Here is a 6,251-nt window from a genome sequence, read left to right as displayed (position 1 = left end):
TTTGATTCTGGCTCTACTTATTTATATGCTAATGCTAAAATTATATGTTCTACTACTATTCCCGTGCATGGAGATAAATTTTGATGTGTTAGTGATTAGTCTTTTAGGATAAGAATTACGATAATAAGCGTGATTGGAATTAATTTTGGAAAAGATTCTAGTGAGAGACATCTCCTAGACTACGATAAATTATAAAGTTAATTAGTAAGCCTAATTAGGTAAGGCAAGAGGACTTAAAAGTAAGTTATAGTAATATAGCTACCTTAGATGCAGGTAAGGGTATTACTGTTGATAGATGTCAGTAGGTACCATAATCAAAATAAGTTTAAGTTATTAATGGATTTGAAAGAAATAAGATATAGGGAAGTTTGATCTATTGGGATGTATCGTAGTAACTATGCAATATTCTTGATGTTTGTGCTGTAAGCTGCAGATTACAGTACTGACTTGGGATTTATTGTATAGAGCTACGTACTACCCAATAGTACACAAAGATAAGAATAGTTACAAATGGCTTTTGCTCTTGTACAAATATACCATAATAGAGTTTTATTACTAGAACTGAGTTTGAAAATCCTAATTCAGGATTTAAAACTCTATAATTAGAATATCAAAAGATCATGGTTGCAAGGTAGTGAGAGTTAACGACTCCATTACCCTAGCACGAATTACAGTACATCAGGAATTGTTATGGGACTATAGATTTTAGTATGGTCAAAATTTAAAAATAACACCTATAGGGCTAAGTCATCCAGTCTTCGATATGGGGTTTATAGTTGTTCTGGTATTGCAATGGATCTTTTGCTCAAAGTTTAGTAAGGAACAGTATTCTATTTGTGCAGCAGTATGACACAAAATATGATTTTGTTCCCTTGGAAGAGACAGGATGCTATGGATGATAATTATAACTTATAAAATAGTTAAGAAATGATGTTCTACTGATAACAGTAATTTGACAGGAACTAGTTAGTCAGGTATTCTTTAGGAAGAGCACAATTTTATTGTGCGAATCATAAGGATTAGATTAGGATTAATGCAAAACTTTTGAATAGCATGGGAAAAAGGAGAGTCCGGTAGACTCCCTTCTTAAGGTTAAAGAATTGTTTATGGTTCAAAAAAAAAAGGGGGTAATGATCACAAACCAGCGGAAAATAAGCTATAGGATATTAGTAGATAAAAGAAAATATAGAAATAAAAATTAGAATGGTTGGTGCAAATGTAATAAAGAAACATTATGGATATTAGTTAAAGTGTTGACTAGAATGGTCAGAGGACCAAATCAAAGCAATATTGAAGTATAGCGGATTTATTAGGGATGATAAGAGGCGCCTTTTGGTGGAATAGTCTAGAGAGTTGGAAGAACTCCAGGGTTAAGCTTGCTCACTTGAGAGAAATCCTAAGATGGGTGACCTCCTGGGAAGTTCTCCACTCCACCTATGGGACAAAACCGTGAGGCTTACGGCCAAAGCAGACAATTCCTCTAGTAGTTGGAGCCCGATGTTTACACAGTCAAGTTAAGGAAGAAGATAAGATTGAGGAATAAAATAATTAAAGTTAAGTTGTGGAATAAAAAAAAAAAAGAAACAAATAGAATAGTAAGAAATGAGAAAAATACTAGATGAGGAATTGCCACCAGGGCAAACAACCTACTTAAGACGCGTAACGATATCCCGAACTATTTTATCAAGAAAGAAATTAGTTAAACAAAAGCAAACAAGATAGTGCAAAATGGCACATAGGCCTTAGTCATAAATGAAGATGGTAAGATAATGGTTATGGACCTATGGCCAATAAAGAGATAAGCAGTTCATATATGACCAACAAGGTCATTTAAAAAAATAAAAAGACTACAAAGGAAAATAATTGCTAAAACAACAGCAAGAAAAGAGTAAAACTAAGTTCTCACTCATAGGATCATACGAGGTCCTAGAAAAAGTGGATCCACTAACACACAGATTTGCTTACCTCTAAAATTTAAATGAAATTGAATCTAACTTATGACAGAAGCTCATAAGAAACTTGGCACACGAGGTGAGCAATCGATGAGTAAATAAGATGATTTTTATAATAAAAAACTTAATCCCAAAGATGAGAACCAAACTTGGAAAATTTTTGAAATTCAAAAAGACAGATTCTTTTCTTTGCAATCATGGCCAATTTTTAACCACTTCTGTCACACCTTACCCCTTTGTAAGGCATAACATGATCCCGTAGAATACTTAATGAACTACCGAACTTCACCTACCGATAACTCATTAAGTACCCTATAAGGGATTTTAAAATGATTTTTTTACATTTTGGAAGTGGTGAGCATTTTAGTGAGAATTAAAAACCATTTATTCAAAGCTTAAAGACTAGTAAAAATTTTTGTCCATTTAAATTTTGCCGCAAATTTTATAAAAATTTTGACAGAGTTTTCGTTTGAAACTGGAGAAAACAGTTCTTCAAATACCTAAAAAAAAACACTTCCAAAAATATTTCACAACTCCCAACCTTCAATAACTCAATCATCTCAATTCAATGCACTTCAAAATAATTTCACAATACAATTCAAGATTTCTCATCTCAAAATATTTAATATCTCCATTCACAAAGCATAAAGCAGAAAATTCATATGTACAAATATTAAATTTACAGAAGAAAATCCAAAATAATATTATTACAATTTATTTACAACTGCTAAACTACATTGATACATACAACACTTTTATATTTACATCAAGATTATCTACAAGGGTATAAAATAATACCCGTACAAAATGGTCAAAGTAGTCCTCGATTTAACAGCAGCTCACTCTACTGCTTTTTCCTTGCTCTTATCTGCGACAGCAAAATAAGCTATCGCTGAGTATAAAAATACTCAGTAGTGCACAATAAAAATTTAAAATACAATAAATAAATCATTCATTGCCAAACACAATTTAAATATTTGTCAATCATATTTCACAAATATCAAAGTTCATAATAACACCATTTTGTCAAATAATCTATTAAACACAGTTTAGTCAAACAATTTCATAAACACAGTGTTGCCAAAGTCATACACAACTTAAGCAATGACACAAAATTTCCGATCAATGCCGCGTTGTACACCACGACAAAGCAATCTACAACCCCATTAATCGAAATCAATGAGGGAGGTGGCTAGCTAGCTAATGAGTACTCATCCGATCTACAACCTCAACTGGCAAGACAGAGAGGGAGGAAAATAAACGATCTCAACCCCATAAATGAAGGAGGAAATGTGATACTGTCATGCTAAGTGTGAATCCAAAATCAATTTAAAACAATTATTTTCAATAATTTATGAGAGATCTCAAACAATTTTCAAAGTCATTTTGTAGTCACAATAATTTAAGAAAATTGTGCTATTTTATGTCTATTTTCATCCCCAATTGGTGGCATATCAATTGGACTTGTAAAATTTCCGTTTTGGTCCTTCAAAGTTGGCTTGGTCATGCTGCCAGCAGCATGACCATTTGCCCTACGAATTTAACTTTCATTCTCACAATTTCCACACATCTCTTTTGGTCATTATTGACCATTTTTCATCTCACAATAGACCAAAGTCATCATTTAAGCATTTCTCCAAAATTTGGTTCACAAACCCTAACATTCAAACCCTAACTCATCAATCTCATGCATTTAATGACATTTATGCATTTCCAACTTATCACCATATTCATACAAGCTTACTAACACCTTTAATTCATTCAAAATACATCAAACTCTCACACATCCATGGCTGGCCGAAATTTCAGTAATGGTCCCTCACAAATTTCTTTTTTTTTTTTATTTCATTTTAAACATATTACAAGTAAATCAAGCTATAAACACAACTACTAAATCTCAAACTTACAATTGGATGTGCTTACCTCACTTGAATTTGAATTCTCTAGTTTCTCTCTTCTTTTCTTCTTTCTTTGATGATCAATCTCCTTTTCAAATGACTAAAACAAGTTTTTATGGTTTATTTTGAGGTCAAAGTGGATTAAAGTAGTTGGAAGAAAGCTTAACTCAAGCTTTAATGGAGTTCTTCAATGGAGAGGTGAGGGAAAGGTGGGCGGCACAATAGAAAAAAAGAAGACCAAAATTGATTTTTTTCATTTCTTTTCTTTATTTATTTTAGTGTATGGAAGACCACAAAAACATAATTAATTAATCAAATTAATTAATTTAGTTATGGCATCATGCATGAGGTCATGCATGATGTCATCACCTTTTTACTTTTTGATTTTCCTCTCTTTTTTTTTATTTTTCTATTAGTTCTTTAATTTAATTATCGATTCCGAAATTTTCTTTTCTCCGATTTTATTTGACAGTTAGGTCAGGAGTCAGCTCTCAGGGTCAATTGACCAAATTGCCCCTCGCCGGTTCATCCCGGTTTGCAAATAATTCCATATTTTTTTGCTCCCTGACCTAATTATTTGATTGGCTTAACAGTTCTTTTTCGTGATTTTCTCTTTTCCACTATGTTCATAAGGGTCCTAAGGACCGCGGCGTCACATTTTACGGTTCGAAATTTGAGTTTAAAATGACTTCGCAGTCGTTCCCGAGGAGGTCACCCATCACTGTGACTCTCGGCTCGTTTAACTTCTTATGTTTTGTTTTTCTTATTTATACTTAACTAATTGAACATTACTAATTATTTGTATTTATGGCTTCTCTAGTTGTCTTAAGTATGGTTCTAATCCCCTTAATTTTCCGGACCGACATCGGTCACCGGAACAGTGAAATCTACCAGGCTATGCAAACGGGGGTGTTACAACTTCCCTTGCGATTCTGTCTCTAAATTCTTCAGAAAAGTTGTAGCCCTACTTCTTAGCTTTCCAACGAGTACTCATTTGCCCAAATCAGAGGTCTACATCCCAAGTTATGGGCCAAAAATGGAAAATGGTTCTGATAGACAATCCAGCCCATAAATTTGACTTTATTGCCATTTTTAACTACCAAAACGATGTAGTATTGTCTTCAACCCTTCATAGAAATTGTAAAGGTTGTTCTTAAGGTTCAATTGGGCCTAGGTTTGCTTCATTTGGACATCTGGAGCTCTAGATATAAAATAAATCCCAAAACTGGTCGTGACACATCAAGTGTGGGCTTTTGTAATAGATCTATAGCTAATTTTAACAACCTTGGAGACTGATTTGGGCTTTGGTCCCTCTTTGTCATTTGTAGTGCTCTGACTTAGCTTTTCAATGAATTAAACAACATTGGATTTGGAGACCCACAACTTTAGAAATACCTAAAAAATACAGCAAAGGTCAAATTAATATAAATATTGAAAATTTCTCAATTTAACACAATTATTCCAACAACTCTCTAAAATTATGCCTAATTGGTAATTATACTTTAATCAATTGAATTAGGCATAAAAATACACTAGAAGCACTAAATGTGATGAGAGTAAAAAATATCAATTATGCACTTATCAATATTCCCCCTCACTTAGATTTTTGCACGTCCTCAGGCAACACTAAACTGAACCAATCTAAAAATTCCAATGAAACATAGAATTTATACACTATAAAACAAATGATAAGAAATCAATAAGCATAACATATCATGAACCAAAAGTATCTTAACAAACTCAAGCTGAAATTAACAAAAATTTATCTTTCAAAAAGTAGCTCACTAAAAATGGTGGACACTCACATGGCACTCAAATCACTCAAGTGTTTAGGAGGGTTTAAAACATGCACTCAAATTCAATTCATGGAATGAAACTACCATATGCTTGCTTATTCATCCAATCTCCGTCACTTATTTCATTTGCACAACATAAATCAAAAGGTCTTTAAATATGGTTGTAATGGGGCTAAGGTAAAGGTATGGAAATAAGGATAAATGAAGCTAAAGAAAGAACTAATAGAACATTGAAACAATCTTTATTTCTTCTATTCTTTCCCTTCACATATATGTCAATAAAGTCCAAAAAAAAATCCCAAAACATTTTTTTTCTTTTTTTTTTTTTACCATGTAGCATTAGCACCCATGCCTATTATTTCTTTTCAACTTCTTCTTCTTCTTCTTTTATTTTTATTTTATTATTTAAAAAAAAAAAACCAACGACAACCACATATTACACCCCGTACAATATTGCCAAAACCAAATTTATTGCATTTCAAATACTCTATTAGTTCTCAGGTAATAAAGAGGATAAAAAGAATAAGGTTTAGGCTCATATTCCAAGTTTCAATAAAGAAAGGGTATAATTTAAGCTCAAAAGGGATCACTAAAGTCAATACATA

This window comes from Hevea brasiliensis, chromosome 18, assembly GCF_030052815.1.
Source record: "Hevea brasiliensis isolate MT/VB/25A 57/8 chromosome 18, ASM3005281v1, whole genome shotgun sequence".
NCBI classification, from domain to species: Eukaryota; Viridiplantae; Streptophyta; class Magnoliopsida; order Malpighiales; family Euphorbiaceae; genus Hevea; species Hevea brasiliensis.
This window is presented reverse-complemented; position numbering follows the sequence as displayed.